This window comes from Salvelinus sp. IW2-2015, linkage group LG25 (assembly GCF_002910315.2).
Source record: "Salvelinus sp. IW2-2015 linkage group LG25, ASM291031v2, whole genome shotgun sequence".
NCBI lineage: Eukaryota > Metazoa > Chordata > Actinopteri > Salmoniformes > Salmonidae > Salvelinus > Salvelinus sp. IW2-2015.
In genome coordinates, this window is record NC_036865.1 from 10104684 (window position 1) to 10129741 (window position 25058).

A 25058-nucleotide genomic window follows, 5' to 3' on the forward strand; every position below is an offset into this window, starting at 1 on the left:
TTAAAACCTCAAGTCGGTGTGATAATGTGATAGTCACAATTTTATAAATGCCCTTGAATGAGACATGGGGCCAGATGGCTTACAACAACCGCAGCGATTTACAGGGCAGGAAGAGTCATTTCACACACTATATTTATCCATCTTTCTGATTCCATTGCTGTCATTAAACTGTAAATAACAGACCACGGGTGACTTTGGTGTGGCACAGATAAATATATCATTTAGGCTGCCTGGAGGACATACTGTCTGACTTTTCAAAACACCTAAAAAAAGCGTAAAGAGTGTATGAAATAGCAAAAGGCCTCACAGACAGGAAAACAACAATTTGTTTCTCAGAACAATCTGACTGTTCGGTGAATAACAGCCTCTATATACGAGTTGTTTATTTCCTGTCATCAAAGATAGTGCACAGAGATTTCACCTGAAATTGCAAAACCATTATGATGAAACACAAAGGTAGTGTACAGAGAATGTGTAGTTTGTCAGTTGAGTTATGGACTTCAAGACCTTTGGACACTGTATAATGTTCTTGTCGATCATTCTTCATGTGTAGTAGTTGGAGCTATCCTGGAGTAGCTGTCGTTTTCTTGTTCTTCTAGGCCTATGGGAATAACCACTTATTACTGAGCATGCCACATGAATGTGGAAATGATTACTTTTGTATAAAAGAACATCCCATTGCAGCCGGATTTACATATATTATTTGTCAAATGGTGTGTTATATTATGGGCCATCACATTCTTGCATTTAAATGGACAGTTGATTGACAGGTTCAGCCCTTACGTAATCTCAATATTTAAAAAAATATATGTTTTACATTTCACCTTTATTTAASTAGGCAAGTCAGTTAATTAAGAACAAATTCTTATTTACAATGACGGCCTACCCCGGCGACGCTGGGCCAATTGTGCGCCGCCCTATGGGACTTCCAATCATGGCCGGTTGTGATACAGCCTGGAATCGAACCAGGGTCTGTAATGACGCCTCTTGCACTGAGATGCAGTTCCTTAGACATGTTCCCATCCCATGTTCTGTAATGTGTGAATCCGTTATCTGGGACATGACTAGGGATGCAGTAAGCAAGCAATACCAAATCCCCAATGGAGCAGACATGTTGAAATACATTATTTTTTGCGTATTCAGTAGAGTTAGATGTGCAGAATAGCATGTTACAGTGCATGTCTGATGATATGAGTGGTTTGTATCAACCGATCTGTCCAGGTAGTCTAAAGTCAATATGGATGAGAACTCATGACTGCATGTTTCATGTTTGCATAACGTCTTCATAGTTGGATCCAGCTATGCTTATATATTTTTTTAATGATGTCGGTGAAAACTGCTGTTGGTTAAACAGCTTCCATTATTTGCCAGGAGATAGTATCTGACGTCAACACGTTCTTTCTTACTCACATGGTCAATGGTCAATTAGAAACATGAGAAGGTTTAGGATGCCAATGTCAAGTGCAATGGAAGCTAATTGTATCATACYCATGTATGGAGCCCATAAGGTCATACATTCTTTTCAAACACATATAAGTTGAAAAAAAAACTGTTTATCAGTTCTCCCACTTAAGGGTATACAGACCCACTGCTTTTGTCATCAAAGATAAGTGACAGGATATCTCAGGAGGGAGTACTGTAAAAAATAACCTGCATAGCTCTCTCTTTGAAGCCTACTAAAGTGGCCTACAAGTACATTATGACTCTAAGTATTGATCCTATAGGTGTTTTGCAGTTCAACCTCCTACCAGAGGAGGTCGGATCAATTCTGCTAGTGGCCAATGGCCATATACTTTGGGCTCAGGGGGAATCTAATGAGAACAAAGTGGATAACAAAGCATCCATAATTCTTCATTCCTAAATTCACTTTCCGACTACTGGGGCCATAAATCTGCTGTTTCATAAGGTCCACCCACCAGTGATTGCCCCTTACCTGGCTCAGGAGATCAGAGGTTTTAAGGGAAGGTGTGTGTGCGCGTCAGTATGGGTGTGTTTGTTAAAACAGCAGCCTCCTGAGAACAGCGTTCCATGCCGGACCCCCAGGGAGAGAAATCAATGAGGTAATGACGGCTGACAGGGAGCATGGCTGCTGTAGGAGCGCCAGGAGAATGGACAGAAAGAGACTGCAGAAACCTCTAATGGTACATAAATTACAACAACCACATACTGTACTGTGTTAGMAGACTAAGTGTAGACTAGATAACTATTTTACAGTTGCAATCATAGTAATTATGATGTCGACGTGGACCTACGCTCTCTCACATTTTGGATCTTTTACTATCTTTTATTTGCCTCTTGTTTGGACAATTCTTTAAAAATACTGAAGCATCACWAGGTAGAGGATACATTGAGTAATATATATTTATTTACAAAAATAAATAACAATAACACTGATTGGACATACTTTAAGTAACACATTTTCAGTAAATCCTTTTTCATATTTCCAACCATATAGTCCTTTTCTGTAAGATGGATGTCTCTCAATTATACAAATACGCATAAACAAATTAATTAAACACCTGTATTTAATTTAAACACTATTATACTACAGAACAACAAAATAGATTACAACTCAGCATTTGATAAGACTGAATAACATTTATTTTGAAAACATTTGGCAAATGAATCCATTTTAGGAACACTTTCTCCTCTGAGAGTGGAGGGGGGAATAAAGTTATCTTTCATTGTTAGGAATGCTTTTGAATCAACCTTTCAATCTCAGTCCATCTGAAATGACGCGGAGCTCTCAAATCTCTCTCGCCATGAGACATTGGGAACACTATTTACATGTCACTGTGTGTCTCAATCATAAATAATCACGGGCATGGTGACACGGGCACAATTGTCTCCTGCGCCCTATGCACTTGTGTAGTTCGAGAGGATTTGACACATGGTAATCAATCTGGTAATAGCACCACCTTGCCCTCTGATAGGCTAGGTGGACGTTTCACCAAACCAAATCCTCTCAGATCTCCACAAGTGCTTAGGTTTTAGGGGACGATTCTCGATTGGCCCACAGTTTCCCTTTCCCAAAACATTATATGGATGACACTACCCACTGAGTTGCCAGTAAGATATAATAACCAAGCATGATCTGACAAACAGGCAGTCTTCATGATTMAGTGCCAATGCAATTGCCAAGGGGCAATTTATGGTCAATTTACTCTGATGTGTCAGTCAACAGGAAGTGTGTTTTCCACTTCCTAGGGACAAGGCTCAGTGAGACACATCCTGTACTGCAATGAGACAGCTTTGTAAAAGTGCACTTGGTATACTCATACAGGTAGATAAATTGCAAACACTGGGGTGAGGTTATTTTATGTGTTGTATTCTAACTTTCCAAATTAGACAACAAAACAACTTGTTGCACTTTACTCAATATTTAATGTTTCTGATCTTCAGACCTATTATAGAGTATGATACAGTCTTTCATACCCTATAATATCATTATAGTCACATATATTATAGTGATGCTCTGTATTGAAACTCACTATAGACCCAATTTAGGGAAGGCTATATAACAGCTGAGGTACAATCAACAATAATGTTCCTTTTTGCCACCCATACAAACACAGGGAACATTYAATTCACATTCTACAACACTCCTCATAGAGCTGTACTGTACAATGCACTTTACAGTTACTTCCAAAAGCTTGAATCACAAAATATAAGCAGTACAACACAAATATACAGAAGCGAATCAGAACTGTTAAAAAAAAAACTTAAATATACAGTATGTACTTAACAAAAACATAGCTTCTGCAGATCATAACATTATTGGATGATTTCACAAGAGTGGAGTTATCATTAACCCTGATGCCATTAGAGCATTTAGCTCCACAATGAATTGTCAGATACTGTAATTCACGGGAGAATCAATCAGAAAGACCCCCATGGGACATAAAAATAAATACTTATGGTWATCTTGGTGTGGAAATATTTTCAGTATATTAAGCAGTGGTGTAAAGTACTTTAGTAGAAATACTTTAAAGTACTACTTAAGTAGTTTTATTTTGTTATCTGTACTTTACCATTTTTTTTTTTTTTTTTGACAACTTTTACTTCACTCCATTCCTAAAGAAAATAATGTACTTTTTACTCCATACATTTTCCCTGACACCCAAAAGTTACATTTGGAATGTTTAGCAGGACAAGGAAAATGGTACAAAATGGTACAACAAACTTATCAAGAGAACATCCCTGGTCATCCCTACTACCTTGTCTGGCGGATTCACTAAACACAAATGCTTTSTTTGTAAATTATGTCTGAGTGTTGGAGTGTGCCCKTGGCTATRTGTAAATTAGAACATCTGGTTTGCTTAATATAAGGAATTTGAAATMATTTATACTTTTACTTTTGATACTTAAGTACATTTTATTAATTACATTTAATTTTGATACTTAAATATATTTAAAACCAAATACTTTTAGACTTTTACTCAAGTAGTATTTTACTGGGTGACTTTCACTTACTTCAATAATTTTCTATTAAAGTAATTTTCTATTCCATGAATACATGCCACTGGAAAATGATGAAATTCACCTCAGGAGGCTGTAGAAATGTGGCTTGTCACCGAAAACCCTCACTATCTTTTACATGTGCACAATTGAGAGAATCCTGTCAGGCTGTATCACCGCCTGGTACGGCAACTGCACCGCCCACAACCACAGGGCTCTCCAGAGGGTGGTGCGGTCTGCACAACGCATCACCGGGGGCAAACTACCTGCCCTCCAGAACACCTACACCACCCGATGTCACAGGAAGGCCAAAAAAGATAATCAAGGACAATAACCACCCGAGCCACTGCCTGTTCACCCCGCTTCCATCCAGAAGGCGAGGTCAGTATATGTGCATCAAAGCTGGGACCAAGAGATAGAAGCTGTTTTTCAATCTCAAGGCCATCAGATTGTTAAACAGCCATCACTAGCACAGAGAGGCGGCTGCCTACTTAGACTTGATATCATAAAGGCCACTTTAATAAATAGAACACTAGTCACTTTAATAACGCCACTTTAAGAATGTTTACTTATCTCGCATTACTCATCTCATATGTGTATATACTGTATCCTACACTATCTATTCTTTACTATCTATTGCATCTTAGCCACTCTGTCACTGCTCATCCATATATATTTATATATTCTTATGCCATTCCTTTACTAGATTGTGTGTATTAGGTTTTGTTGTGGAATTGTTAGATATTACCTGTTAGGTATTGCTGCTCTGGTGAATCTAGAAGCATAAGCATTTCGCTACACTCGTAATAACATCTGCTAACCATGTGTATGTGACCAATAAAATWTGATTTGATGCTGGAATTCAAATCTGCCATAGACAATGTTTACACAGTGTCTTTGTTTACCGACTAAGCTACTGCCTATGGACCAACCACTTATTATTCTGTAAACTGGATGCATCTAGAATAGCTAAAACCCTTCTGTGATTAAAAAAAAGAACGAAAGAGGGCTGGATTCGATCCAGATCCAGGTTCAAATGTAAAGGTAATTTCCGATTGAGCCGAACGCGGGAACATTGCCTTTAAATTTCAATCGCGCCATAACGTGAATCTTCTGCAATACGGTTTGAATCTATACTGCATAAATACAGCAACCGAATACTGTATTACAATGCAGGTTCTACCAAATTCAGCGTCTTACACATTCTAATGGCCAATTACATTTAAGTCTCTCTTTCTCAAGGCCCACGGCTGTGTGACGGAATCTGAATTGACTACAGCCTGGATCCACAATAAGGACTTGATCCACAAACAGCCTGATATTTCTCCCAGCGAAGATGCTCTACATGACCAAAAGTATGTGGASCCCTGCTCGTTGAACATCTCATTCCAAAATCATMGGCATTAGTATGTAGTTGGTCCCCCTTTGTTGCTATAACAGCCTCCACTCTTCTGGGAAGGCTTTCCACTAGATGTTGGAACATTGCTGCGGGGACTTGCTTCCATTCCTCCACAAGAGCATTAGTGAGGTCGGGCACTGATGTTGGGCGATTAGGCCTGGCTTGCAGTCGGCGTTCCAATTCATCCCAAAGGTGTTTGATGGGGTGTAGGTCAGTGTTCTTCCACACAAATCTTGACGAACCATTTCTGTAAGGACCTCGCTTTGTGCACAGGGGCATTGTCATGCTGAAACAGGAAGGGCCTTCCCCAAACTGTTGCCACAAAATTGGAAGCGCAGAAATATCATTCTTTGCTGTAGCGTTAAGATTTCCCTTATCTGGAACTAAGGGGCCRGAACCATGAAAAACAGCCCCAGACTATTATTCCTCCTCCACCATACTTTACAGTTGGCCCTAGGCATTTGGGTAGGAAGTGTTCTCCTGGCATTCGCCAAACCCAGATTCGTCCGTTGGACTGCCAGGTGGTGAAGCGTGATTCATCACTCCAAAGAACGTGTTTCCACTGCTCCAGAGTCCAATGGTTGCGAGCTTTACACCACACCAGCCGACGCTTGGCATTGAGCATGGTGATCTTAGGCTTTTGTTCTCCTGCTCGGCCATGGAAACCCATTTCATGAAGCTCCCYACAGTTCTTGTTCTGACGTTGCTTCCAGAGGCAGTTTGTAAGGCCATTCTACTGCTAATGTTTGCCTATCGAATTGCATGGCTGTGTCCTTGATTTTATACGCCTGTCAGCAATGGGTGTGGCTGAAATAGACYAATCCATTAATTTGAAGGGGTGTCCACATACTTTTGTATATATAGTGTAGCTCACTCAGATGGCCATCTCCAGCTCAGATCAGTGCTGCCTGTTTCAGTCACAAATGCATTACTACACACAACAGTTCTATATCATCTGTTTCAGCCATCTTCCTCTTYCAGATCTAAGAGGAGGGGACCTGAGCTAGGGGAAATGTTTGAAAGGGATTTGAAATGGCTGGGCTTCTTGTATGATTGTAGCTCACTCAGATGACCTGGTGAAAGTTTAGCAGACAACACAACCTATCCCATTTGCTTACAGTAGATGCCAAACTGCAATTCTGTACTTTGTCTGCTAGCACATTAACAAAGCAACAAAACAAAAACGTTTTAATAAAGAACATACAGCATTCACATGGGGGTTAACTTGACTTTTAGAAAAGTTGCATGTTGAGTACAGACCCTGGCATTTTACTATAAATAATCAAGTACTGTACATAAAAACTGGGTGGTTGTGATCAYATGAGTGGTGGTGTAGAGCCATCACTGTTAGAGGGAAGTGTTATCCCCTGCTGGACACTCTCCRGTGGCCCCTTAGTTACAGACCCTACATCTACACTGCCACTGGCTGGCCTAGTACTGGAACCATGGGAACTGGCCTTAAGGACAGGTAAGAAGGGGCTGGTCTCAGAGGTGATGATGATGCTGGGGATCCGGCCAATCATTCCTCTAGTTATGGTGCCTTCTGACGAATCYCCTGCCTATCGATGTCAAACAGAAGGTGAGATGAGAAACAGCGAACATAAAATGCTAAATGATTGATTTTTGCACCCAATTATCTAGCTATGCAACATTTCAATTTAAGACAAAGATRGGATTTATGGTTTTACATTTATTTTCACTAAAAGACAGTCCTTGAAGGATACAAGACTATCTCGACCTGGGATGGTCAACTTTAATGGCGGTGGGGGCCACAAAAAAATRGGGGGGCCGCGGTGGCTTGTGGGTCTGCATACCCATATCAATATCCACATGTGGTCAGAACCAGCGGCCCTAAGCAAAATTTGGTTTGGATTTATTAACTACAAAAAGGTAAGATGTGTTTTTAATTGTGGTGCCGCTCTGCACACACAAACTTGTTAGCCAGCTAGCTAACGTAAGCTATGGTCCAACTCTAAGCCAACTCTTGTAAGTTCAAAGACATTCAAAGTTCCTCCATAGATTTCAAAGGTTTAAAAAGGAATGATATAAACCGGTACTTTTTTGGGGTTGGAACAGGTTCAGAACTTTATTTTGCTCGTCAGAACAGTGGAACGAAAAAAAATGTATGGCTCTGTTCAGAACAAAACGATTGGGAAATGATTTTGGTTCCAACCCCTGGCAGGGCGCTAGACTAATTTACCAATCTAAAACATTTTAGCTSACATGGGCCAATTGAGTGACTGTCAGTGACTGACATAACAAGAGAAAAACTGCTGATGCACAACCAAACCTTGTGTATTTTACTATACAGTAAGTTGAGGCCAGACTGAGTAACCACAAAAAATAATATATATATATGTATTTTTGTCTTTGGAAATTGATCTGCGGGCATACAAAAGGGAGTTGCCCATCCCTGAACTAGACGATTACATTTATTTTCCTTTGTCTCTACAGATTAAGTGTCAATATAATCAGCCACTGCCGTTCCTACCCTGACATTATCAGCACTGACTACAAATGAAAGGGAAAGTGGCAATATTTCTCCCCCGTTGGCATAGCCTGCCACCAGGCATGTCGCAGGACAGTTAATTGTGTGTCTCATTCATAAACCTTGTTAGTCTGCTGCGACATTTATTAAGATTAAACTGCAGTGATTTATCAAGGCCACTTGTTCTGTGCCATCTGCATGCCTGCTGTCTGCTCATGGCCAATACCTGCCAGACTGCACAGGAACGCATTCACATCAGTCATATTTGGCTAAGGCAGAGACCATAGAGAAAGGTTCCCCGAATTTGTCCCGCGGGTGATTTTTAATATATTTTTTATTGTTGGACATAAAAGACTGTTAAAACACCAGCAACTCAGCTCCAAATTATTTTTTATTTTGAAAATCTGTTCCAAACTATTTCCACGCATGAACGAGAGATATGTGATCGTTCACAATTGTAAGCAAGGTTTGACATTGTTACSTTTTAGTCAYWTATTATATCTGGGCTTCTTGCAGTCTACAAATTATTTGTAATTATATTCCGGGKACRTGGCCATCCACTCAAGAAAAAATCTGCCCYCGGCTGAATCTAGTTGATGATCCCTGCTATAGAYCCTTCTCCATATGGGAAACTGGGATCCATATTACGTAGATGGGATCAAGAGGGTAGAAAACATGTTGTGTTATATTTCAGACTGAGCGAAGGTTAAATAGGTCACCAGTGCTGCTTTGTTTTTTATTGGAGGTAGCTAATGGCAAGCCACACTAGACGATACAGCAACAAGAGGAATTAACTGACACTAATTATGGGTACTTACACTTGGAGGGAAGCCATGGTCACTGTGGCCCACGCCTGTCATGGAGATGTTGTCCACGTCATAAGAGCTCTGGAAGATACAAAATACATYACGTAGAGGTTGGTTCCTGCTATTATAATAAGTGACAACCCTGAGTCATTTCAATGTGAAATTCAATTCCAGTCACACAAAACACATTTGTTGGGTCACATGTAAGTAAAGACGTTCTAATAATTGTAGGGATTGGTCACTCCTTATATTAAGAGGAGACGCATAACAATTAAGGGTCTTAAGGATCCGCCCTCTTTTTTTTCAATTTTTGCCTGAAATCACATACTCAAATCTAACTGCCTGTAGCTCAGTCCCTGAAGCAAGGATATGCATATTCTTGGTACCATTTGAAAGGAAACACTTTGAAGTTTGTGGAAATGTGAAAGGTATGTAGGAGAATAAAACACAATAGATCTGGTAAAAGATAATGCAAAGAAAAAACCAACCGTTCTTTTGTATTTTTTTTGTACCATCTTTGAAATGCAAGAGAAAGGCCATAATGTATTATTCCAACCTAGGTGCAATATACATTTGACCACTAGATGGCAGCAGTGTCTGTGCAAAGTTTTAGACTGATCCAATGAACCATTGCATTTCTGTTCAACATTTTGTATCAAGACTGCCCAAATATGCCTCATTTGTTTATTAATAACTTTTTATGTTAAAAATTGTGCACTCTCTTCAAACAATAGCATGGCATTCTTTCACTGTAATAGCTACTGTAAATTGGACAGTGCAGTTAGATTAACAATAACTTAAACTTTTTGCCAATATTAGATATGTCTATGTCTTGGGAAATGTTCTTGTTACTTACAACCTCATGCTAATCGCATTAGCCTACGTTAGCTCAACCGTCCCGTGGAAGGAACACCGATCCCGAAGAACATTACATTTTTTTTACCCCCTTTTTCTCCCCAATTTCGTGGTATCCAATTGTTAGTAGTTACTATCTTGTCTCATCGCTACAACTCCCGTACGGGCTCGGGAGAGACGAAGGTTGAGAGCCATGCGTCCTCCGAAACACAACCCAACCAAGCCGCACCTGTCTCTTATACACATCTAGATGTGTATAAGAGACAGGTGTCTGTGCAAAGTTTTAGACTGATCCAATGAACCATTGCATTTCTGTTCAACATTTTGTATCAAGACTGCCCAAATATGCCTAATTTGTTTATTAATAACTTTTTATGTTAAAAATTGTGCACTCTCTTCAAACAATAGCATGGCATTCTTTCACTGTAATAGCTACTGTAAATTGGACAGTGCAGTTAGATTAACAATAACTTAAACTTTTTGCCAATATTAGATATGTCTATGTCCTGGGAAATGTTCTTGTTACTTACAACCTCATGCTAATTGCATTAGCCTACGTTAGCTCAACCGTCCCGTGGAAGGAACACCGATCCCGAAGAACATTACATTTTTTTACCCCCTTTTTCTCCCCAATTTCGTGGTATCCAATTGTTAGTAGTTACTATCTTGTCTCATCGCTACAACTCCCGTACGGGCTCGGGAGAGACGAAGGTTGAGAGCCATGCGTCCTCCGAAACACAACCCAACCAAGCCGCACTGCATCTTAACACAGCGCGCATCCAACCCGGAAGCAAGCCGCACCAATGTGTCGGAGGAAACACAGTACACCTAGCGACCTGGTCAGCGTGCACTGCGCCCGTCCCGCCACAGGAGTCTATATAAGGTTCCACAGTTGACAGTGCTTGTCAGACCAAAAACCAAGCCATGAGGTTGAAGGAATTGTCTGTAGAGCTCAGAGACAGGATTGGGTCAAGGCACAGTTCTGGGGAAAGGTACCAAAACATTTCTGCAGCATTGAAGGTCCCCAAAAACACAGTGGCCTCTATTCTTAAATGTAAGAAGTTTGGACTCACCAAGACTCTTCCTAGAGCTGGTCGCCCGGCCAAACTGAGCAATCGGGGGAGAAGGACCTTGTCAGGGAGGTGACCAAGAACACGATGGTCACTCTGACAGAGCTCCAGAGTTCCTCTGTGGAGATAAGAGAACCTTCCAGAAGGACAACCATCTGTGCAGCACTCCACCAATCAGGCCTTTATGGTAGAGTGGCCAGACGGAAGCCACTCCTCAGTAAAAGGCACATGACAGCCCGCTTGGAGTTTGCCAAAAGGCACATAAAGGACTCAATATTCTCTGGTCTGATGGAACCAAGATTAAACTCTTTGGCCTGAATGTCGAGAGGGACATCTGGAGGAAACCTGGCACCATTTCTACGGTAAAGCATGGTGGTGGCAACATAATGCTTTTGGGATGTTTTTCAGCTGCAGGYACTGGAAGACTAGTCAGGATCGAGAGAGAGATGAACGGAGCAAAGTACAGAGAGATCCTTGATGAAAACCTGCTCCAGAGCACTCAGGACCTCAGATAGGGGCAAAGGTTCACCTTCCAACAGGACAACGACCCTAAGCAAACAGCCAAGACAACGCAGGAGTGGCTTCGGGACAAGTCTCTCAATGTCTTTGACTGGTCCAGCCAGTGCCTTGACTTGAACCCGATCTTACATCTCTGGAGAGACCTGAAAATAGCTGTGCAGCGATACTCCCCATCCAACCTGACAGAGCTTGAGAGGATCTGCTGTAGCGTCATACCCAAGAAGACTTGAGGCTGTAATCGCAAAGTACTGAGTCAAGGGTCTGAATACTTATGTAAATGTGATATTTAATTTTGTATTTATTTGCAAAAAAAWWTAATTKTTTTTTTGCTTTGTCATTATGGGGTATTGTGTGTAGATTGATGAGGAATAACAACAATTGAATAACTTTTTGAATAAGGCTGTAGCGTAACAAAATGTAGATAAAGTCAACGGGTCTGAATACTTTCAGAATGCACTGTATATTTATGATCCAAATAACCAGTTACAAATAACCCAAGTACCAGAACTACTGCTGCTCATTAGCACTTGGTGTCCATAGTCTCTTGACAAATCTACGGTGCTATCAGGCATGCTATCCTATCTGACCCAAATATTGATCTAGAATCAATAGGTCCACTGTTCTCATTTATCTAATGCTTTGGGGGGTCAAACCACTGAATAATGTTATACTATGGCTCCAACCCAGATGAAAACCAGCTAAAGTTTATTTGCTTTTCAGAGTGAACAAAGGCAAATACACCACACTCTAAAAATTAGGGGTTCAACTGGAATACTTCAAAGATCCTCGAAGAACCTTAGGGTTCTTGGCAATGAAAAACAGCCCCAAAAGGTTATTCAAAGAACTTCTTAGGTGGTGTTCATTGAGGAAACCCAGCGGTTCTTCCGGGGAACTTGGCAATTACAACTGAAAACGCTCGTGCCAAGTCTGAATGGGACAACAGTTAAAAAGAGAAGTCMGGTTGATGTTTGGCTCTGAATATGTATCGAAATAATTGTCTTCGTATATAATATTAATTGTGGTCTTCAGTGAATAGCTTCCATAACGTTAACTAGCTACTTTAGTTCAGACTAATTAACGTACACGTTAGAAAGCCTGGTTTGATCGTTGTATGAGCTACAGTAGTTAGCTAGCTAACGTTAGTTAACGTTATGTCCTAACTAGACAGAACTAGGTTTGTATTATTTACTGAACAATATTCTGCCCCATATATTGTATATAGTTTCCAAAAAGCAAACATGGCTTTACACTCGTTAATGTAAGTTTCCAATCTAGAGCAGTTCTCACTTTTGTGAGAATGAACTAGCTAMCTCACCGTTAGTTAGCTTCGTTTACTTTAACTAGCTAGCTATCACGACGAACTGAATCTGGCAATGGAGGGATTCCTCTTTATATTGCCTGCTACTGCATTAAATACCATCATAACATTACATGTACAATACTATCCCATTTTGGAAACGTTACATGTATTCCCCCTTGTGGAGGGAAATTAATAGCTTAGATGGTAGCTATAGATGGGATTCAAATGCATAATGTTATTAATATACTGACTAAACTACCTCTTCATATATGCATGCCCTTCAGAATCCAAAACACAATATTCTGCCCTACCAAGCAAAATAGCAGTAACGACTCCGAAACTGAGAAAAATTACGTTTTTTTTWATTATTGTCCGGCCGAATGATTTGTAGGCAGATCATTGGATATGTGGTTCTGTTGTCTTACATGAGGTTATTTTTTTATTCATATTGACCCTGACCTCTGACCTGACCCTAGACGGCAGTTACTGCCTTCTTGCATGGAACACCCACTGGAATACGATTTTTTCTATATACAAAAACTTGTGTTAATATAATTATTTGTATGTGGCTGTCKGTGTCATATAGTTTTATACTTGTATCAGCGAAGAACAATACATAATACCAAGGTAAACCTTTGACCCAGCAGCCCAAAGCTCAGTGAAACCAAGGTAAAAAGCAGTAACTGAGGTTAGTGATGGCAGTTACTGCCTTTTTCCTTGGTTTCACTAACTTTTTGCTGTTACTGCAAACATGACCCCCCCCCCCACACAATGCAATTGGGATCAAGAAGAAGGTAAGGATATGTTGCAGGACAGCTGCATTTGAAGTGTGAATTTAACCTACATGGCAGTCAATACAAACTGAAATCTATTAGCATACAAATGGCATTCAAATGGTACAACAAAGTGTCTTTAGTGAGTTGGCTTTGGGTAATTTCATGCGTATTCCGGGACAGGGTATGTCGTGCCTTTGCATAGCCTAACTGGACTCCGGCATGAAACCTGATTCTGTTGTTTATTTTCAGAAATTCTGAAYTATTTGGATGGTCAGTGGAGGATATCTGCCAGTGGCTTCAGCAAAATAAGTTGGATTACACCTCTCCTTTCCAAGGTTTTACATTAAAAAWAAAAAWAAAATTAATCATCAATTGCATGCTAGGTCCAACCAAAACTTGACTTCTGCTTTTAACCCAACTACCAGGTAGCTCTTGTTGTGGGGGTGTTATAACTGCTGTGCTCAAGGACCAAATTACAGCTTTTTTCACCTTGTCTGCTGGACAATTTGAATGCTTTAAATGCTAGGCTACCTATCAGTCAACACCAGTCAAAATGCCTGCTGACTGCCCAATATGCAACAAGCATTTTTGGGGGAATCATAAAACGGATTCGCCACATTGGTCTGTATCAAGGGTTCCTGTTAACATGTGGACTTGGAGGTTACATGTTTTCATGCAAATGCTTTGATTCATATAGGACACATATCTGCAAAAAACACAATAATTTGCTGACAAATAGGCCTAATGGTTCTGTAATCCCTGTGCCTGACTACATTAAGGAAAATGTGAATGATGATAACTCTGATCTCGTGTGGGCACCTGCAACTAATGTTATTGAGTCAATGGACTTCAAAACTGAAGACTTAGTTAGAGGCCTTATGAGAAACCTCTGCCTGTTTATGTTGAAGATCAGAGAAGTATTGTGTTCCTGTGACTGTGCAGAGCAGTATAGTGGAGGAAAGGCAGTTAAGAACAAATTCTTATTTACAATGACGGCCTACATCGGCCAAACCCTCCCCTAACCCAGGCGACGCTGGGCCAATTGTGCGCCGCTCTATGGGACTTCCAATCACYGCCGGATGTGATATAGCCTGGATTCAAACCAGGGACTGTAGTGACGCCTCTTGCACTGAGATGCAGTGCCTTAGACCGCTGCGCCACTCGTTGTTACCTACCTTTACCACCTGGGGGCGGCCCGTCGAAGTCCAGGATCCAGTTGCGGAGGGAGGTGTTTAGTCCCAGGGTCCTTAGCTTAGTGATAAGCTTTGAGGGCACTAGGGTGTTGAACGCTGAGCTGTAGTCAATGAATAGCATTCTCACATAGGTGTTTTTTTTTTGTCCAAGTGTGAAAGGGCAGTGTGGAGTGCAATATAGATTGCATCATCTGTGGATCTGTTGGGGCGGTATGCAAATTGGAGTGGGTCTAGGGTTTCTGGGATAATGGTGTTGATGGTGTTGATGTGAGCCATGACCAGCCTTTCAATGCACGTCATGGCTACAGATGTTGAGTGCTATGGGTCGGTAGTCATTTAGGCAGGTTGCCTTAGTGTTCTTGGGCACAGGGACTATGGTGGTCTGCTTGAAACATGTTGGTATTACAGACTCAGACAGGGAAAGGTTGAAAATGTCAGTGAAGACACTTGCCAGTTGGTCAGCGCATGCTCGGAATACACATCCTGGTAATCCGTCTGGCCCTGCGGCTTTTGCACAGCAACCAAGGACGAGAGCTCACCATGCGCGACTCAACAAATTACAGCTACCACCTGCAGGCAGTCCAAGAAAACCCAGAAAATGCCAGAGTCTATGGTGTCAGAAGTCCGTGCTACGTCTCTGAGATGACATATGCACCTTTACCCTTTATGTATTTATTCCCCTTGATGTGATGCATCAAGGGGATCCTTGTGATCCTTGAGGGCATCATACCTGCTCTACTGAGGATGGTGTTACACYAGCTTGTGAAGACGAAACAAATCACTGTGGCTCCGCTAAATGACGAGATTGATGACTTCCCGAATGGCAACTACGACAGATCATCCAGACAAACACCACTATCCGAGCGCGTCCTGAGGAAGAATGGGCATCTGGTTGGGAGTGCATCTGAGAAATGCTAATGATTGGGTGGCAAATAGCCAGCGGTGATGCATGGGAAGTGTGCCTGTTACTGAGATAAATTGGGGACAATCATGGCACCTACTATCAAAAGGTCTTGGGCACCATACCTGGATTAGAAAATAATGGAATTTCATGCTTTTTCAAGAAGTCTTCCCAAACAAGCAAACACCCAAGATGCACTTTCCGAACCATTACTCCCGACTGCTGATGGCATAAGGACCACTTATCCATCTGTCGTGTATGTGCTTTGAAGCCAAACATCAGTACTTCAAGAGAATTGCACATGTCATCTGTGACTACGAAAACATTGCACACATGCCAAAAGACGCCAGATGAGACAATGCTGGGAGCAGTCAAAGAACACATGCTTAGGAATCACAGTACCACTCCAAAAAGACCAACCCACCACAATTTYCTTCCAGCCAACAACCAACCAATAAACAGCATCCACCAACCAACACAAAACTGTGGCCCACAATATTCACCCTTCCTGAGTTCCCCACAGCCCTGCAGTGTAAACTCAACCAGCAGAGTGAAGAGTTCCAACTTTCCCACTGATTGGTCCAAGTGGAGGAGACAAATCATCCAGGTTTTAGTTGATATCATGTGCACATATACCTGGTAAGTTTATAAATTGGCACATCATGTGAGTTTCTGTGTGTGGCGTGTGTGTTGGTTTAGATATTACTGCACTGTTGGAGCTAGGAACACAAACATTTCACTAAACCCGCAATGACATCTGCTAAATATGTGTACGTGACCAATGCGATTTCATTTGATTTGTGTGTAGTCATGGGATGTGTTACGCTGTAATGGAACACTACATTGATTTACACTTTTCGAAGGTGCCCTACAAGCAGACAATATACCGACATCTGGATATCATTGGTGGCCAAGTACCCATTTCTAAGGGACTGTACAGGACAAGGATATGTGAGTGATATTTTTATTACATTTTTGTACACTTTTCACAGTAATGTGTGGTCATTACTAATAWCTCAATCTCAATTCATGGCATGGGATGATTAAAAAATAAGTTAAAAAAAGAAAGGCAACCTCTTGTCTGCAAATCCTTACCCCTACCCCTAAACCTAACCTTAGTTCCAGCAAGTGTTTGCTTGTCAACAAAGTTGCAGTTAATAGTTTGAGTATATATATGGACCATACAGTATATGCGACTATCCAATGAAGTGGGAACATAATTTAAAAATCAAGAGCTTTACCTGTACATATGTGTATTTGTGTCATAGGTGACTAATGGCACGCACGATGTAGAGCTACTTGGGGGCCTGTCTGCTACACCACTTTTGAACCAAGTAAGTAACAGTCATATAATTGTCAAAATATGCTCATTGGATCATGAATATGAATCAAACTCTCACTTTTGTTAGTTAGGTTACACATTTGCTATTTTTTAAGTATGTGAATCAAGTTAAACCTCCAGAAATACAATATGTGCAAATGATCTTTTCAGATCATCTCAGAAATGAATCAAGTCCATGGAATGGATATAGACAAAAAGATAATTCAAGGACTCCGCAAGGCTAGTGGCAAAATAATAGCAGAGGTAGAGAGGCGAGGCATGGGTGAGGACATCATCCTGCTATTTCGACAGGCCCTGAAGGACAATACAGAAGAGGCACACGGGTAATTGCTATTATTCCTTCCCTTTCTCTAATGTAGCCTATACAGTACATAGTACATACAAAATATGTCTTTTGTAATAGAATTGTAACACACATTTTTTTTGTTGCAAATGTAGTAAGATCATTGCTTTACTTTACTTTTCCCCAGGACTCGAGACCCCAGCAGCGATCCTGCTCTTGCCCTAACGCTTCAATGAGGACCTGAGTGGCCTTTATGTCCGTGACAAGGTATGTCTATGCACAAATAATCTGTTTCTTCATAAACATAAGTGTGCATGCTTATATAAAACTACAGCTGAACATTTGTAATGTTCTTTGTTAATTGTATGTGTATTAATCCATTTCACCATGAGTCAAATCACGCTGACCTTTGAGGGGAGAACATCCACGCCCTAGAGGACGTCTCTATGGGACTTGGGGCTCTGTTAGGGCCGTATTTTTTTATTTTCAGTTAAATTTCCCCAAAATGTCAGAAAAACATTTATGTTCTTAAGTTGCGGTGTTCTGGGTATAAGAGAAGTTGGGGTAAAGTTACCAGTGCTGGTCATAAAGATGGCAAACTTACTAACATAAATAAGTGGTTGTTTGGCAAGTGGTTGTTGGACACACACACACACACACACACACACACACACACACACACACGTGCACACACACACTAAAGCAAAAAAATCCCATCTGTATTTCGCATCAAGCATCTACAATCTTGTTAGTTTACCTTAATTCATTTTTAATGTATGTTGTTTTTATTGTATTTTATATTTTCACCATGAGAGTGAAAAGCACTATACAAAGTAAATGTATTATTTATTATGTTCTGACATGTCTGCAGAAATGTTGCAATGTTTRTTATGTGTTTTGTTTGGTAAATTGTTGTGTAATTGTTCWTTCACATTTGTGGTGCCACTAAATTAACAATGAATTATTTAAATCACTATTGTCATTATTATTAAAATATTTTTGTATAATGGGGGAGGGTGGACAGGGAGCAAAAAAAATTAGCCCCAAAAGATTCTTAGAGGAACCATTATAACCTATGATAATGTTTTTTTCAAAGAACTTATAGGGGTTCCCCCACAAGGTTCCTCAAATAACCTTTTTTCAAGGGTTCTTTGAAGAACTAATAAGGGTTCCCCCACAAGATTCCTCAAATAACCTTTTTTCAAGGGTTCTTTGAAGAACTAATAAGGGTTCCCCCACAAGGTTCCTCAAATAACCTTTTTTCAAGGGTTCTTTGAAGAGCTAATAGGGGTTCCCCCACAGTTTCAATTTAAAGAACCCCTAAAGGATACTCCAGGAACCATTTCTTTTTAGAGTGCAAAGGGGGACATTTAATTAACAGTGAAATCTAACCTCTCAATAAAGATTATAATTGTATCACAATATGTTGCAAAGAGATTTAAGACACATTTAAAAGACAATTTTTATTTGTAATGAACCCTGATAACAACCATCAGCTATCTCTATATATCCGCTTTACAGAAATATGTCTGCTGACCCCTATACGATTGCTCATACATTTTAAAAATAGATTCTTATCCTTCGATACAGATTGCCTCTACAAGTACTATGCTCCATAGAGCTAGCTTGTGTTCTCATGGGGGCAGTTAATAAATCAGTTAATAAAACATTGCTTTAGCAGGTGACATCACATTTTAAATAGTAACACTGAAAGACGCCGTAAAGATGAACACGTTTCAAAAATGGCAAATTTGGATTAGACGTCTATGGTACAGCAAAGCCCTCCTAAAGCTTCCTCCCTGGAGTGACCCCTCTGCTGTGGATTCATCTTACCATCCTGTCTGTAACAATGTGCCAGATTAATTTAGGAGCCATGTGATTGGCTGACACAAATCCAGGGGTGCTTTCCAGGCCAAAAGTTGGTTTAATAGATTTGTGGCGGACTACACAGAAGAATCCTTTATGATGGAAATATGTACTTAGTTCTTGCCTAATTCTCCTACGAATCTTGTTGCATTACAGTACAGCAAGTGTGTTACTGTTTGATTAGGTGCTTCTCAAGTAGAGGCAATGAATTTTAGGTACCATTGGTGGCATTAATGTGTATTGATGTTGGGAGATGAGCACATAAGTGCAAGTGGGATTTTTTTTTAAACCCTAAATTGGCTTACTTATTGACCTTTACTGTGTTAGACACGCATTCACACTGTTCTGCCTCTAGAGCCCAAAATATCCTCCACACATTTGGTACATTGTCACACATGTGAAAGAGGACAGGGAGCAGGCTTGACCTGACCTTGCCTGGATGTGTTAGTTACCTTCTCAAAGATGCCAGAGTCGTGGCTCTTCATCTTGGACTTGGAGCTGGAAGGCTTGAAGTGTGGGAGCTCGGCTGTGTCCTTACTGATATCACAGGACACCTGGCGGTTAGCCGGCCAGGAGCCCATACTGGAGAGGTCAGCCTCCGTATCTGTCCAGCCCTGGGGGGATGGAACCATTACATAAACGTCAGACAGACACACACAGGTACATGCACATGCATGCAGGCACACACACACACACCCATCTCATGATTTTATATTTATATCATATTTATTTATACCGATTCGCTGTCGGAGGCGGAAGAGAGGCGGGACTTGACAGTGCTGGTGCGGTGTAAGCGGTCGCCGATGTCGGAGGTCTGGCTGGTGACAGTGGATCGTCGGGTGGACACGAAGCTGCTGTTGGTGGATCGCAGGTCGCGTCTACGTACACACAGCAAAAACCCCAGGCATGGGATGTACTTGGCTATGGCCATCCTGAAGACCGAGAGTGCAGGGGGCAAATTTAGGAGATGTAGGTCCAGAAGCTAACTGATATATTTCCTCTAGCATAAGACAGAAAGGCAAAGTACCATACAGTACAAGGCTACACCATAGGCAGTCTGATGGGACAGAACATGGCAGGGACTTGGCCTGATGTATCATGTCAGAGGAAACAATCTAGGTGCCCTATACAGTTTATTAACCCTTGGCATCCTTCCTGTGTGGTGAGAATAAAATAATGTCCAGTTGTATTAACATCCAGGTTAATGAGTGATTGTAGAGAGGAAAGTTTAGTCTGATCTAGAGTTGCACGGTGAATGAAAACAATGGTCGTTTTTAAATACTAGAACATGAACAAATGGTCCAGTATTATAATTTGTTACTTTCGGATCTTCTACCAAATGTGTCTCAGATTTTGAAATCAACTTAATGGTTTGAATTTATTCGAAAATGTATTAAGTTTATGGTTCTGATTTAAATGACGTTCAGCTTATAAAGCCCTCATCAAGCCTTCATAATGCCTTCATAAGCACTACATAAGTATCTATAACTGTATGTCATGCTTTAAAAAGGGTTCATAAATGTGCCATAACTGTGTGACATAACCACCAATGTCAAATGTGACATAACCCATTTTGTGCTTTTGTGATAACTCATTTCTGTGTTCTATTCATGTGCTGTTCTATAAACCAATGTCTGTGTTCATGCAAGTGGCTGACTGACCGAATCCTCACTATCAGTAGCTGCAATTTGGCAGTACACCTGGACCTTGTTTTGAGAACGAGAACAAAAGATATCTCAGTTTCAAGGTCTCAGGTTAGAGAGGAGAAGCCTCGTGGGGTATTGGTCTGTGACATGTTACGAACCAGTATTGGTCGGTAATGATTAAAACGGTAATTAATAATTAATTACAGTAAATCATGCAAATATAACTTATATATAAGTTATATAAGACAACTGCTGGGTCTGCCTTGGCAGAGCTCCTGATTGACATGTGTATATTGGTGCATTGAGTTGGTTGGAACCTTTCCAGCGTGCTGACAAATAAAGGATGATTAATTTAAGATTGACTTCGAGTATCCCTGTGTAAGAATGTCCACGACACCCACTATGTCGAATATGATCTAAACGTGCTTTATAAAGGGTGACATGTTGGGTAGAAGGATTGGAATACGCTCTAAAGTGAAGTCATGGTAGTCACATTACACCTAATCTCGTTCCAAGACACTTCCGCCCAAATGTGCTGAAGGCCTGGTGGACCAATGCATCAAACTTGGCCTTCATTAGTTAGGGTTAGCTTTAAAGTCACATTTTTGCCATAATTAGGACTTTTTTACTGTGTTAACTAGTGACGATGACAAATTCTTTACTCCGTAAGGTCACTCCTTTAGAATTCTATGGTCACTCCCACCTACTGTAGGCCAACTTTGGATAGTTGATATCCCAGGCTTCTATGTGTTGTGTGTGCAATAGCCTGGGGGACGACGTTGGCACCATTGTAACAGGTTGTAATCAAGCCCCTTCTTAACTTTATTTTTTTAACTGCACCATTGTTTAAGGGCTTGTAAGTAAGCATTTCACGGTAAGGAATACCTGTTGTATTCGGGGCATTTTTATTTGATTACACAGGAATGTGAATAGTGTAGCCTGAGCTGGCAGAAAAGTGTTGAACAAATCAAAATATATTTTAGATTCTTCAAAGTACAGTAGCCACCCGTTGCCTTGATGACAGCTTTTCACACTCTTTGAATTCTCTCAGTCAGCTTCACCTGGAATCTTTTTTCAACAGTCTTGAAGGAGTTCCCACACATGCTGAGCACTTGTTGGCTGCTTTTCCTTCATTCTCTCAACCAGTTTCATAAGGTAGTCACCTGGAAGGCATTTCAATTAACAGGTGTGCCTTGTTAAAAGTTAATTTGTGGAATTTATTTATTCTTAATGCGTTTGAACCAATCAGTTGTGTTGTGACAAGGTAGGGTTGGTATACAGAAGATAGCCCTATTTGGTAAAAGACCAAGTCCATATTATGGCACGGACAGCTCAAATAAGCAAAGAGAAACGACAGTCCATCATTACTTTAAGATATGAAGGTCAGTCAATCCGGAAGTTTCTTCAAGTGCAGTCGCAAAAACCACGAAGCGCTATGATGAAAGAAAGACCCAGAGTTACCTCTGCTACAGAGGATAAGTTAATTAGTGTTAACTGCACCTCAGATTGCAGCCCAAATACATGCTTCACAGAGTTCAAGTAACAGACACATCTCAACATCAACTGTTCAGAGGAGACTGCATGAATCAGGCCTTCATGGTCGAATTGCTGCAAAGAAACCACTACTAAAGGACACCACTAAGAAGAAGAGACTTGCTTGGGCCAAGAAACACAAGCAATGGACATTAGACCAGTGGAAATCTGTCCTTTGGTCTGAAGAGTCCAAATTTGAGATTTGTGATTCCAACCACCGTGTCTTTGAGAGACGCAGAGTAGATAAACAGAAGATCTCTGCATGTGTGGTTCCCACCGTGAAGCATGGAGGAGGAGGTATGATGGTGTGGGGGTACTTTGCTGGTGACACTCAGTGATTTATTTAGAATTCAAGGCACACTTAACCAGCATGGCTACCACAGCATTCTGCAGGGATACGCCATCCTATCTGGTTTGCGCTTAGTGGGACTATCATTTGTTTTTCAACAGGACAATGACCCAACACACCTCCAGGCTGTGTAAGGGCTATTTGACCAAGAAGGAGAGTGATGGAGTGCTCCATCAGATGACCTGGCCTCCAKAATCACCCGACCTCAACCCAATTGAGATGGTTTGGGATGAGTTGGACCGCAGAGTGAAGGAAAAGCAGCCAACAAGTGCTCAGCATATGTGGGAACTCCTTCAAGACTGTTGGAAAAGCATTCCTCATGAAGTTGGTCGAGAGAATGCCAAGAGTGTGCAAAGCTATCATCAAGGCAAAGGGTGGCTACTTGAAAGAATCTAAAATATATTTGGATTATTTTAACACTTTTTTGGTAACTATATGATTCCATATTTGTTATTTCATAGTGTTGATGTCTTCACCATTATTCTACAATGTAGAAAATAATACAAGTAAAGAAAAACTGTTGAATGAGTAGGTACATCCAAACTTTTGACTGGCATTGTAAGTTTCGTAGATTTTTCACAGACCTCAAAAGTAATCCCCGATGTGGTTCAAGCATTGTTGTGAACACAGAGTCAAATGTTGTTGTTTTTCTACTAAAAAAGTTTGAAAATAATTGGGGAAAACCTGAAAAAATGGGGGAAATCGAAACCTGGAAAACAAAACTGAGAAAATGGAATTTGGGAGAAAAAAAAACTGAAGTAAGCAAAAAATGTGAATGGTTTTTAAAAGGCCTCACTAAGGCCTCACTAATGTTATATACCCAAAATGTAAGCAAACACTGTTTAGCCACAAAACATGATTACAACTATAATTTTGATACCATGGATGTTCAGTCCTTGCATCCATAGCTCTGTCTGAATTTGAGAGTTACATTTCTCCAGGCCCATCCCACAGCTTTTTACCAAAACAAAATCTGATTGAATCAACGTTGTTTCCACTTCATTTCAACCAAAACATATGTGATGCCTTTGAATCAACGTGGAAAACTGATTGGATTTGCAAAAAGTCATTAAAGTAAGGGAAATGACCATTTTCTTCAAACCAACTTTTAACCTACAGTAAATCCAATGACATGGGGACAGTTTTTCACATTGATTTCACGTGAGTTGACAACTCAACCAAATGTAAATCAAAACTAGATGTTTAAATGACGTCTGTGTCCAGTGGGAAGGCGGGTGAACGTTTTGTTATTGTTTCAACTGCAGATTCTAGCCAAGTACAAAGTACAAAGTAACCTACTGTACAGTATGCCTCCTGGGCAGAATTATGATTATTTGTTGCAATCCCGTGTGCATTTCTTCTGCAAACTCCAACTCGTACGCAACAGAATCACCGCTAACCAAACAACAGTGCTAACTAGGTGCATGAGCACTTTGAATTAAAGGGTAACTACACCCAAATATCAACATTTCTTAGATTTTTCCCAGACCTCAAAAGTGATCTCCTGATGTAAGAATTGTTTGCAACTAAGAACAGATTAAATAAAATATGTCCTCTCCTCTTTCTTTTTTTTGCTGTGGTATTGTTTTAGTATCGAGTACCGTGATACTAAACCTGGTATCGGTATCAAAGTAAACATTCTGGTATCGTGACAACATTAGTCTGATCGCTAGCTGACAGGGGCTATACCCTTCCTGTCTCTCAGATTTGATCGATTCTTATGAGATGGAATGGAATGGTTCACTTGGCTAGTATCAGATTAGTGAAATTAAAAACAACAACAGAATAGCCCTTTGACTTTGTTGCTTAGCGGAATTTCCAAATGGGGTTGGGTTGCGTAAGCAGATTTGACCCATAATGCAACAATAGAAACAATAGAAACCATTTTATTTTGTGGCCACCCCCTGTACTTGGGGTGGCAGCAAGACTACAGTACCTGTACTTGGNTGGCAGCAAGACTACAGTACCTGTACTTGGTGTGGCAGCAAGACTACAGTACCTGTACTTGGGGTGGCAGCAAGACTACAGTACCTGTACTTGGGATGGCAGCAAGACTACAGTACCTGTACTTGGGGTGGGTGATGGCATAGATGATGGGGTTGTGAATGGCTGAAGCCTTGGCGATCACAGCAGGCACTGAGTTCATGTAGGGGGTCAGAAAATCTGTATGCCTACAGGGCACATGAAAAGGGCAGAGAGAGAAGGCTGTTAGGCTTGAAGGTAGAATTACACAATATATATTGTACCTGAATGGTCAAGGTATGAATGTTGTGT

The 25058-nt window shown here is 40.8% G+C and overlaps 1 long non-coding RNA gene and 1 pseudogene across 1 annotated transcript; one reads left to right on the forward strand and one right to left on the reverse strand.

Annotated features, from left to right (window-relative positions):
• Positions 1-5141: 5141 nt before the first annotated feature.
• Positions 5142-25058, reverse strand: part of LOC111951664 (melanopsin-A-like) — a 62971-nt pseudogene continuing 43054 nt past the window's right edge.
• LOC111951665 (uncharacterized) lies at positions 16545-18458 on the forward strand. Its single transcript, XR_002875637.2, has 3 exons — positions 16545-16716; positions 17034-17099; positions 17578-18458. It is a non-coding gene; the product is annotated as an uncharacterized lncRNA (long non-coding RNA).